The sequence below is a fragment of the Drosophila subpulchrella genome, chromosome 3R (assembly GCF_014743375.2).
Source record: "Drosophila subpulchrella strain 33 F10 #4 breed RU33 chromosome 3R, RU_Dsub_v1.1 Primary Assembly, whole genome shotgun sequence".
In the NCBI taxonomy this organism is placed as follows: Eukaryota; Metazoa; Arthropoda; class Insecta; order Diptera; family Drosophilidae; genus Drosophila; species Drosophila subpulchrella.
In genome coordinates, this window is record NC_050609.1 from 13,748,594 (window position 1) to 13,760,898 (window position 12,305).

Sequence of the window (12,305 nt, forward strand, 5' to 3'; positions counted from 1 at the left end):
AAATATCCTGATTATAATTTCAAAAAATTTTCTAAGTACTAGTTTTCCCAGTTAGGAAAATAATTTTCATTTATAATATACTTGATTTTGGTTAAAATTTAAAATTAATTTTCTGGTGACTTTTTAAACATACGGATTAGTCTTAAATATATACTTTTGATGCAATTTTTTTCATTTTTAAAAATCTAGGTATTTTATAATATGACCAATATTTTTCAAACCTATGTAATACTTGTTCCTTCAATTACCACTAACATTTTGAACAGCATTGTGTATTTCCCTTCGTCTGATACCCTCATCAAATGCACAACATTCGCCTGCTAAGTGGAATTTGCTGGTTTCGCAACAAAAGCTAATGGTTTAGTTTGTGCAAAATATATAACTCGGCCCCAAACTCTGACTGTAATCAGCTTAAAGTAGCCAAATAAAATTGAATTCAATTGAATCGTGGCGAGTGGAGTTGAGTTGAGTGAGTTGTCAGATGTCTATAGTTGTCTATTCGGTTGAATTGTTCATGTAACTGTTGCGGTCTTGGCCATGTTTGCAGCCATTCGTGTTTATTTAAATGTAATTAATCTCCGCACAGCTCAGACCTTGGACTAGCCGCAGATACAGCTTCAGTATCTCATTTGGATTCAGGTTGGGGCTTAGGCAATTAGTTGCCGGCTAAGTGGGCGCTGTGGAAAGTGGGCGGGGCCTGCCGGTGCTGGAAAATCTCATTTCCTACGGCCCAGCAGGATAAGCCTTATTTGGCTCTACAAGCTATTTATGTTCAGTTGTTGGACTTCCATCTTTACCGCCCAGAGGAAAATGTGCAGAAACTGAAGCTTCATAAATACTACATAGATAAGTGAATAATCAGCTCTGGCCAACAGCTGGTTGTTGAGCAAGAGATAAACTTTTAATTCTGGGAAATTGATATAAATAATATGTACTATTAAATCCGCACCATTTCGCTGAATACCAGGAATATCTTAAGATTTTGAGATTAGGGCTTCTAATTTTGGTGGTGGAAATCTTCATTTTATTAGAGTATCAAAAACGTATTATTATAATTTTGTATTCAAAATACGTTATAAAAGTATGCAGAAATTTTTTATAATATTTGAGTATATGTTACTACTTTCCATATAGGTACTTATAAAATTATCGAAAATGTTGACTGTCTTTCATATTTTGGTTCTTAAGAATACACACTAAAATTGTTTTAAATTATTTATATTTCATATGATAATACTATTTGGAGACACTTTCTCCAAGCAGGGTTTTTAACCCGAAAATACTCCACTTGCCATCGTTTTGGTTTTTAAAGCCAACGCATCTAAGCGGACCCCTGTGTAATTAATCCGATTTCGCTGTGCGATATTTCACACTTAAAAATCAAACTCTGGCAATTTGTTACACCCACTCGCACGCACCCGAGCACCCGAAACTGAGTCAGGAACAGGAGTCAAAAAACCCAAACCGATACCGAAAACGAGCCAACGATACACATGAGACGGAACCGCTTGAAGCGGAGTGAAGTGGAGACTCACTCTATAATGGAGATGGTTGGGGGTTAAGCGGGTGCGTTCGGTTGGTAGTATAGTACGTGAGCCCCGCCAAAAGTGGCGCAAATAAATGGCAGTGAAATTTTATAGCACACTTGATAATTTCAGCAATAATTCAGCTCGGCTAATCACCGCATAAATAATCTTAAGGACGGCCAAGCTTAGCTCCACTCACCACCGCAACTACATGGCACCACTGCGCATATACATTCGCCCGATTTATATATATATATATCTATTTATTTGCGAACTCCGCACAGTATGCACATTGCATGAGGCGGTAAAAGTAAACAGGGCGAGATTCAGACAGTTGGAGACAAAAACAGGAATCGGAATAGGAATAGGAATATATATACATATACATTTGGAGGGGAGCGATGGCTAAGCGGCGGAACAGGGAAGCAAACACGGACCAGCGGCATCCAAAACTCATGAAATCGAGAACTCGGTCGAATGGAACGTGAGCGAAATTTTTGCTAACGAATGTTGACTCTGCCAAAGTACTAAAATCAAATAAAGCCAACAGCTACAACCAAAACAAAAACAGCAAATCAAACAAAATCAACAATCACTTGGTAAAAGTTAGACCAACTTGATGAAGACAAACGTTGGGCCATACCGAAAATATGGGGACCAAGTTAGGGCCAAACTATGTGGTTCGTTCATAATACAAAAATTAATATATATAGAGAGCACCGCCAACTTGTGGATCAGTCAGTATTTAAGCCAGGCAAACAAAGGTCGTAAATCCATGAAATTAACTCTCAGCTGGCAAAGTCACAGTTACAGAGTCCCAGCTCAAGATCCTGTTTTTGGAGCTGTCTGAATGTCAGTCTGTCACAGGAAAAACAACAAGGACCACAAAAATGTAGGTTATACACACAGATACACACACACACACACCCACAAGTAGAGGAGCAGATACATTGCGTATACGCCGCATGTGCCACGCGAATAGCGGAAAGGAAATAAAAGGCAGGAAAACAACAAAATAGGAAATTTAATGCGAACGCTGCGTGAACCGAAAGTTTAAAGCCAACCAAAATGGCAGACAGAAAGGCAATAATTTGTATAACTTTATGACGGCACAGGATTCAGGATCTTAGGCTTCTTATTTCCCCCCAAAAAGAAAATAAACTTGCTTGAATAATTTACCAGCAAATTTGCAGACTCCAACTCCAACGCCAAGTGAAATGGTGGCACTTGATTTTATACTTAAAGTTTAACTTATGGCAATGTTTGAACACTTTAACATTCGTTGTTTGAGCACTATCTATTTAAGACTGTTTGAACACTTTTTATTCTGACTGTTTGAACACTTTTGTTTTATTAGCTAGTCATTTTTTGGGTTAATTCACTTTCGTACTCCCTCGGTATTTTGTATACTTTTTTGTTTTCTATTTTCCGCACCAAACAATTCGCTGGCCAGGCTCGTGGAGCAAGGCGATGGCTTCCACTTTCCACTTTCACTGCCAAACCGACCGTTAAATTCAACGTTCGCCACGCATCTGACTGATTTGCTCGCTGGCCATCAGATATGCACGGAGGCTGTGTACACGCACCCAGAACTCGGAATCGGAAAGTTTCGTTTCCCCGAATGGGACCCATCGCCTCTGTTCGTTATACCTCGGGTTCTCCGGCTCTCGTTTCCGGACGGAGTGTATAACACTGGGCCACGACTTCGGCTCGGCTAAGGGAGAAAGGCCCTGCAATTCGCCGTGCTCGGTGGCAAGCCATTCTCGGTTATCTATGGTCAGGGCTAAGAGAACCGGTCCCCAAAAGAGTAGGTCCAAATCAGCTGGGCGTAGAACAGTTTATGGTTTTGCACATATAATAGTGGGAACATGTTTTGAATTTAACAGCTGTTTCGCCTCGAGTGCGCAGAAGCAGTTTGCATAGAATAATGGCAACAGCATGGAAACTGGTTCTTAATAGTCATATAGATAGTAAACTACTTAGATCTAATATTATTTCGGAGAAAGGTATGCCTAAAAATGTGTTATGGCCATTTCATTAAACAATAATAAATGGCATTGCTTAATATTTTTAAATATAATCTAGTATTTCCATTTATAGAAAACTTTCTTTTAGAAAAGCGTTATATATTTATAAATTCGATATAATTAATATGAGTAATTTGAACTTGTTCAATTTTTCATAAATATCATTAGTTTACGTGCCTTGATATATGATGGCTTGGATAAACTTTATCATCGTCGGTTAACGTAAAATAAAAGTTAACAAGACGTTTAGGGCTAATTTATTTCTAAGTGAGAAAACTATTTTTTTAAAAACCCCATTTTCTATCAAATTAGTACAAATACAAATGTAAGCGAGAAGTTTTTTGGTATACTCAGTATTCCTGATCCCCCACACCCTTAATTGCTGCACTCATAAAGCGGTTCCATTTAGACCTGCAGCCCATCCACCTTTCCCCCATAATCAGTTTGCCATTCTGGGGGCACTCAAATAAAAATGAGTGTGCGAAAGACGTAGAGCAAACAGCCAAGTCACAGATCAATATAATGAACCGAAAAGTAAGCCAGAAGCCGCAACAAATTGCCGGGGAGTCGACTCGGTGGCCAACGTTGCTGCAGTGGCTCAATGTGGATTTTGATTTAAGTTTTAGCACTGCCGCGCACTTATCGAGCAATTGGGGAGCAAGAATCGGGGGACAAGGATGTATATACTATATAGGGGCCATATGCGGCATTCCAATGAGAGCCGAAAGTTATTTGCAATATAGGAATCGATACGATATGGCCACCCATAGATGATGTATGTGTGGCGTGCGGGTATCATCCCAAAGTGCACATCATGATTTTATTAAATGGACTCTGATGTATTTATTGTCCAGCAACAACGTGACTTGTGAATTGATTTCATTAAACTGAAAAAGTTAACAAAGCACCGCTCGCTCGCTCGGTCCTGGCAACATTTTTTGGACAAAGTTGCCCAGATAGTCGGATGGCTGGATGGTTGGATGGCCGGGCCATATATCGCCATATAGATAAATATTTTTTTATAGCAATATGGGCGAGTGTGTGTGTGTGTGTTGGCTTAAGGACATCTATCGTTAGTGGCCAGGAGTGGAGACGAAGGATGAGTGAGCCTCAATGACCAATGGCAACAGCGGCGCGCATCGAGCGTGGAATATCAATGTGGTCGAGTGGCCAGAACCAGAAGTAGAACCAGAAGCAGAAGCAGAAGCAGAACCCGAACCAGAACCATCAGGACCATCCAAATCCAACCAACTGGCTGACTGACAGACTGACCGAATGTCAGTGTAGTCCTGGCCAGGCATCCTGGATGGTCCTTTGGCCGAACTGCTTTTTGTTGACCGCCCTTCGCCACAAATTGCCAAATTGTGTGAGTATGCGGCTTTGGCCTCGGCTTTGGCCGGTTTCATTTTGTACAAATAATGATGATAATGTTGATGCGGCTGTTGACTTAACGCACATAACGCTGATTAGCCACATAGTCCGAGAAAGCAATCGCATTCCCGAAATACCCCAAGAACTAATTGAAGGGACACGGTAAAAAAATAACAAAGTATTGTAAAATAGCCGTTATCATATATTATTTTATGATTTGAAATGGGATTTTTAGATTAGGATTTTTTAGGATGAATATTAGAGTTCTAAAGAAGCTTTTAAAATTGAAATATACCCAAATCCCTTACCAACTTCAAAAATAAATTTTTTACTGTGCAGGCCAGCAATTTATTCAGCTAACCAAATATCTCAGACCATCGGAGAAGTAAGGACAAGGCTTGGGCCACCTTGTTCAAGGGCTTTTTGTACTTTAGATGTCCTTGGCATGCGATTGCACTCAAACAATTTCTATTAAATGCGCTTTTAATTGCAGTCGAGAGTCTTGAAAGGCATTTCAATGGCAATGACTCCGGCCAACGCGGCGTATGCGCGATGCTCGAAAGAAAGCTAATTTCAGCATTAAGCAAATGTCGCCCTTTCTCGCCCTTCTAAGAACTGCGAATTATACTTGAATGGCGGAGTGAAATGGGAAATGAAAAATTGCCAAGTAGAATGGCGAATGTTTACAACGGACAGACGCTGCCACGCCCACCACTCTCGAACTCCCACTTTCCCATCTCCACTCCCGTTTTCCAGCCGTTTGCCGTTTGCCGTTGTTGTTGCATTGTAAGTTGTCCTGTTTTATAAATGTTGGCGGCAAGAACCACTTACATGAGCCATTTGCATCATATTTCTGTTGTCATTTGTTGACATTTTACTTGCCTTGTCTTCGCAGCATGTGTGTGTAGACACTTAATGTGCAGTCATTATTTTCCAAGAAACAAGCTCGGTAGCAAGCCAGCGGAAAAAACAACAACATAACAGCCAGAACGTGGGAGCATAGTGCAAAGGCGAAAGGCACCAGAGCAATAAAAAACCAAATGCAGAAGCGTTTCACATATAAAACGAAAAACAGAACTGGGAAAAATAAATTTCACTTTATATAATGATGAAAAGAATATAATTTTAATGGTAATAATTTTTATTAATGCAAAAAGTTATATAAAAGTGATCTGCTTTTGAATCGAATATCCTTTTAGTTGGTATCAACATTTTAAAGGCAATTATATAATAAGCCCCAATAAAAATTAACTAGTGAGAAGTGAACTATTAGTTAGCCCTACCAGTTATGTAAAGCATTTAACTTTATTGTAAACTTGTAGTTAACTTATATTTAAACTAAGTAGTCAACTAGTAATTAGCCTTAACCATTAAACAATTTTATAAATCTGGTTAATCTTAAGTGATTATTTTCAGCATTCATTTCCCCAGTGAAGTTAAAAAAATGTGAAGCCACCACCCACAAACACTTTGCAGGGCAGGTTAAAAAAAAGAGGGAGAGGGGGCGAGAACGCAAGACAGAGACGGCAACAGCAACTGCAAAAGAGAAGAAAGCAGCGGCAAGGGTTCATCATTGTTTGCCTTTGGCCTGGGCCCAGAACTTGGCTAATTGCCTCGGCCCCGACTATCGTTTTTCACCAATCAGGCGAGTGAGTATTAATTAATTATCTTACCATATGCCATGCTGCATTGAAAGCAGAATTTTCGCTGATTTTTATTTAACTTTGCACGCTAATTAGCGTCCATTCTGATGGCATCCTTTTTTGGGGCTTTAACTGGGCAAGGATATGGCCAGGATCTGTCTGTCATGGCCTGGCATTTGGCTGAACTTCAGTGAAGTTTTTCTTTAGCCGTTCCTTGGTGCGAGCGAAAGTTTGCGGAGAACTTTATTCAAGTTTGGCTCTGTTTCCATTTATTTAGCATTTCTTGATTGACAGTTGATTTATAGTGTTCATCGACACCACAAAATTCGACGAAAGAGAAATCGCGTGGTTTTTTCCCATTTTCAACTGTTTGCCATAAAGCTTAAAGTTCATATAATTTAATTTACCATTAACGAATCCATTGTTTTCCATCTCCCTTTTAGTGCATAACTAAATCAATGAGAGAGTAAAAGAAAAATGGAATTCCTGGTGAAAAAATACAATTATTGACCTGTGCACAGTTCTATTCAGTTTTATTATAAGCTTAATTGACTGAGAGTAAAATATTTAAATGTACACAAAAGTTCAGTTTTGTGACATACATATCAACTAAAGTTTACCCATTTTTGTTGTATTTATTAAAATTTCCAAAGTTATTATGCTAAATAATACTCATTTTTCTTGATGTCAAAAACATAATAATATAGAACGTATAAAATGTAGTACGCCATATTCTATTCACAAATTTCTCAATCACATCATAACCAGACATTTTGTTTTACAAGGTAAAAACCAATTTTCTAGCAAATGGTATTTGCATTTGTATTTCTGCGTATTGATTTTAAAGATAAATGCCCTTTAGATAACTAACTCTAAGCTTTTCATCTGTTTTTCAATTATTTTATTCAATATTTTGATGATAGTGTCCCAGCACATCAAGGCTAAATAAATAAAAGCAGAAACTTTAAAGGGCAAAAACAGTAAACAATGCTTAAACTAATTAAGTAATTAAAAAGGCATGTTCGCGCGATTAAATATGAATTCATTAGAAGTAATAACATGGGAATAAATTAAAATACTGTAAATGTAAAAATCTATTGTACCCTCGTAAATAAAACTAATTGAACATTACATCGCTTAAGGGTGGTGTAAGCTGTCGTTTTTTTGTTGCAGACAGAATTTATGAGAGGAGTGCAGGCATATTTATGTATTTAATTTGAATCGCAGCGACAATTAACTAAGTGGCTGTCCAAACTTTTAGCTAATTTGGCCTGGCGTCTGCCTGACCCCAAAAATCGGCGACAAATTGTTATATTTATTTCATTCGGTCAGCGGCGGCGCCAAAAATCCGCTTGCAGTGCACTCCGCATTTTTTCGCTGCAATAACACTTTTTTCCCCGTTTTTTCTGTTTGCCTGGCTTTGGCCGATGTTTGCTCAGTGGTGTTTTGTTTTATTATCTATTAGCAGGTCAATTTATGATTATGGCATCTGCGTTACCTCCCCTGCTGGGGTTATTAAAGCCGATGTCGCTTATCTGCCCCAGCCATAATGCTAAATATGCTGGGTCCTTACACATTACGCAGTGTTGCACTTAAATTTCACACTTAAATAAACAACTTCCAGGCTGCTGCCGTCGGTTGTTGCTGCTGGTTGTTGGCTGTTGACTGTTGGGGCTTGCACTTGGCCAGGCCCGGGTGCTTGGCCTACTTGGGCGCCCACAAACTGCTAACTGGCGAAAAGCCGAGCCGGCGGAGGGAGCGTAATGGTGGCAAGAATAACTCCTGAGTGGAACACGCACACAAACACGCATAAATTGAACAATACCCGGAACCCAGGTCCTGGCCTCTCAGCATCCCCGTCCCCTGGGTTCTTATCCCTGCACTGAGAAAATCTAGAAAACCTTTTTAAAACAATTCTGTGTCTTAAAGTCCTTAAAAGACTGTAATGCTTAAGACTGTGAGGGAGTTAAAATATTTAACTTCCTTAATTAAGAATATTATAAGTGTAAGTTCAATTTTTATGTATAGGTTTATATGTAAATGCTTTCACTGAAAACAATCTAATATTATATTTCTAAAACTCTTAAATTACGTCTAAAGGATTTTAACATTTAAAATTAAAAATGTTATTCATATAGATGATTATTATTAATGGGTAAAATAATGATGGTATATAATTCCAAATTTGTACAGTTATTTAAAAAAAACTGCTGAACTATTTTTAAGAAACATGCCATTCTAAAAAACTAATATTATTACATAGGTGCCTATTTAAAAAATAACTTTGTTTGTATGGTTTTTAGTATCATAAATATATCATATGATATTACTTATATTTTTAAAAAACAAAACTAACGTAACATAGATACCCTATTTCAAAAATAAATTTCCTTAAAGGTTTTTGATATCATAAATATATCATATGATATTACTAATAGTTTTTTTACCACCAAAACTTGGGCAGTGTAGTTCCCTGACACGGCACATATTATGGCCCCGCTGGATCTAGAAGAGGGCGGGGTTCCTGGGCGGAGGTGCTGCTGTGGTGTTGGCGGTGCGGTCGTCGGTGGTCCAGAGTTTCGTAGTGTTGGTGGGGCGGGAGGGGGGATTGCTTAAAGTGCTTTTACTGCGCTTAATTCGCATAATTAATTTTGTTAGTAAACTTCGGGGGCTAATACATATTTTGCCACCGTTGATGTTCATGTTGCGTTGTTGCTCCCATTGCTATTGTTGTTGCTGCCTATTTCGCGGCAAACATCCAACTCACGCAGCTGCTGTTTATGTGTGTGCAGTGTGAGTGTGTGTGTGTGGCACGGTCTATGCACGTGTATGTGTGTATCTGCTTTTTCCGTTTATGTTTATTCATTGAATTTATGACATTATCGTTGCCCACTTTGCGGCGCTCAGCTTACGTACATTCATGCATGCATGGTCACAGTTGCGGTCAAAATAAAAGGTATGCTAACGAAAAATATGAAATTACGTTTTAGAACTTCCTTAAACAATAATGTGTTATTCTGTGCTTCTATAAAGACACTAAGAATCTTAAAAAGTTTAAGCAATTTGTTTACTAACATGTTCTTATAATTTCTCCTATTTTATATCTTAAAAATTTGGCTAATACTTGGGATTTAACATATTTCTTTTAAATATAAAATTTTTTAAAATATGTGTTAGTACCTCCACTATATTTTTGACCTCAGCTGTGGTGCTGGTAGTTATCCCCTTGCATGTGTGTGCATGTGCTGAGCCTGCAGGCCAGGTAATTGCACTTGTGTTTTGCAATCACAGCCTTGCCTAGTTTGCCAGGCACTTTATGTTCAATACGCTGCCGGCCATAGATGCATGTGTACAGTAAGCATCCGCTAAGGCTGCCCAAGGCAGTACCTAAAAATAAAATAAAAAGAAAGGTTTTCTTACTCCTTAATAAACATATTTAACTTAAGGATAAAAAAGGTTTCTGAAAGTTTGTTAAGTTAAGTTTAAGAAATTTCAGGACAGAGACATTTTCTTATATAGAGACTTTCCTGTAACTTCGTGCTGTTTTTGCATCTTGCAGCTTAATGGCGGCTGGCAAGCGTTTATTTACTTTATTATTGCATATTTGCATGCAGGCCCAAATGTGCGTGGTTTATGGGCGTGAGTGCGTGGGGCAGGACAATTGGAAATTGTCTGTTAACTGCCACTGCAACGCGCAAGGATGTGTGCCCATTGGAGCGTGCCTCCGCAGATGACTGCTGGCACTCACCTGCTGCTGCTAATGCCAGGCCATAATCAGCGGCCCCCGAAAGCTGGCCAGGACCCCCCTCCCCTTTCAACCACTTGACCCTCTGGCGTCTTGCGGCCAAAACAGTGGGCAAACACTCGCCAGCGATCCGCTGATTGGGCAGGAGGTCGCCATTACCAACGCCATTAATGGCTGCACTGCGCCATCGACTCAGATTTCGATGGGCTGTAAACGTGTGAGACCGAGTCAACTAATGGCTTTGTATTAGCCAGCTCCGCCATTAAGTATTCACCCTTTAAATAATAAAATTTAACATTCAAAAGTGTACCAGAAATATGAAAAATAAATTTTTTTTAATTTTTAAAATTTATACAGCAGGAAGTTCTATCGCCATTAATACATTTGCGTTTTATTTTTCAATTTAAATAGTTTAATGCATTTTGAGAAAAATCATGCAAAAACATTGTTCTACCAATAAAAACTAGATATCAATTATTCATTTGGAATTAGAAACCGAAACAGGAAAAAGGACAACGACACTAAATATAAAAGCTATTAAAACTCTCACTTTGTCATTGAGACTGCCATAGGCCTAACCCACTTTAATAGACCAAAACAAATTACTAAACAAAGCATTTAGCGGCTTAATTAATGGGCACGCGGGGAAAGTGCGTTTTAATTATTCATTGGGCCGAAATAACACTCGACAGCCAAAACACAACATAATTAGCGCATAAATTAGTTGGCCCACATAATATTAAATCACAAATCAAATGCAAAATTGAAGGGTAGCTTTAAATTGTTGGGCTCATTTGATGGGCTATAAAACTGCACCACTTAATGCAACTAATTTGCCTGGACAGTTGGATCTAATTAATCAGATATCCAGTGCTTAGTGTTCATTTAAATGCCGGGCGTGGCCGAAAAAAGGGCTCTCAAGGGCGAGGGTCATCCACGGCGTATACTTAATGCAGTGCACTTTAAGCGTATTAAACGCTCTGTGCTTCCATTTACTCATTTATATATTGTCCCCTGCCCGGCCAAGCGGATTCAACAGGCACCCACACAACTTATTTTAATTAAACGCATTATTTTCGCATTTTCGGTATTTGCCGCTGCCGCTTTATTTGTTTCCACTTATTAAATACTTTCCAAAATGGTCTCCAACGTCGCCATGGAGTCCACCGACCATGGCAGCCTGTGGCTGCTGTATTTAATAATAAAGCAGCCAAATCCGCAAATAAAGTGTAAATGATAAAATTTTTATTGAGAGAAAAGGCGAGCGAGAGCACCGGAAAAAAAGTAAATCAACAGATAAAATATATAAAAAAAGAGCAGCCAAACAAAATCCGCCAGAAATGAAATGACCTCAGCTTGGCACATTTTTAATTAAACTTCATTAAAATATATGGCCAGCGTTTGTTCAATATATACCATATATTTTATATTGAATTTTAGCGGCAAAGAACGTTTTTTTAATTAATATGCCGCAACTGACAGTCGTCGCAAGAGCGAGAAGCAAATTATTGCAAAGCACATTTAAGGCTAAACGAAGTGTGAAACGAATAAAATACCCTAGAGATACAATAAACAACCATATTTAATTTAATTTATCATTTTTGAAGTTTTTCCTTAAATCTTTAGAAAAAGAAAAGTAATTTTAATTGATAACAGATCATGATTTAATGACACCTCGCATTTCACCTCATAAAAAGTGCACAAGACAGAAAAAATCCTAGGAGAAAGTGTGCACAAAAGCATTAAAATTATACCAACAGGGATTAATGTGCTTAATCGGGCGATTATCCACATCGGAGGAGTGGCAGGACGACCTCACCCCAGTTTTAAACTGTTCCCAGCTGGCTGCGCATAAATTAGTCACACTGACCAGGAAACTTCCAAGTGGCTGGACAAGCCAAGATGTCTACTAATTGCCATTTTACTGTCACATTTGCTCGGGGACTTACATGTGCATACAATTCACATTATCGTTGCAACTTGGCCGGCTAAG

General features: G+C 38.6%; 1 protein-coding gene across 1 annotated transcript in view; it reads right to left on the minus strand.

Annotated features, from left to right (window-relative positions):
- LOC119563262 overlaps positions 1–3,046 on the minus strand; it is a 50,988-nt gene extending 47,942 nt beyond the window's left edge. Inside the window, exon 1 of the mRNA XM_037876576.1 lies at positions 2,706–3,046. The gene's annotated coding sequence lies outside the window, so the exon portion shown is untranslated. The remainder of the gene's footprint in view (positions 1–2,705) is intronic.
- Positions 3,047–12,305: the final 9,259 nt, after the last annotated feature.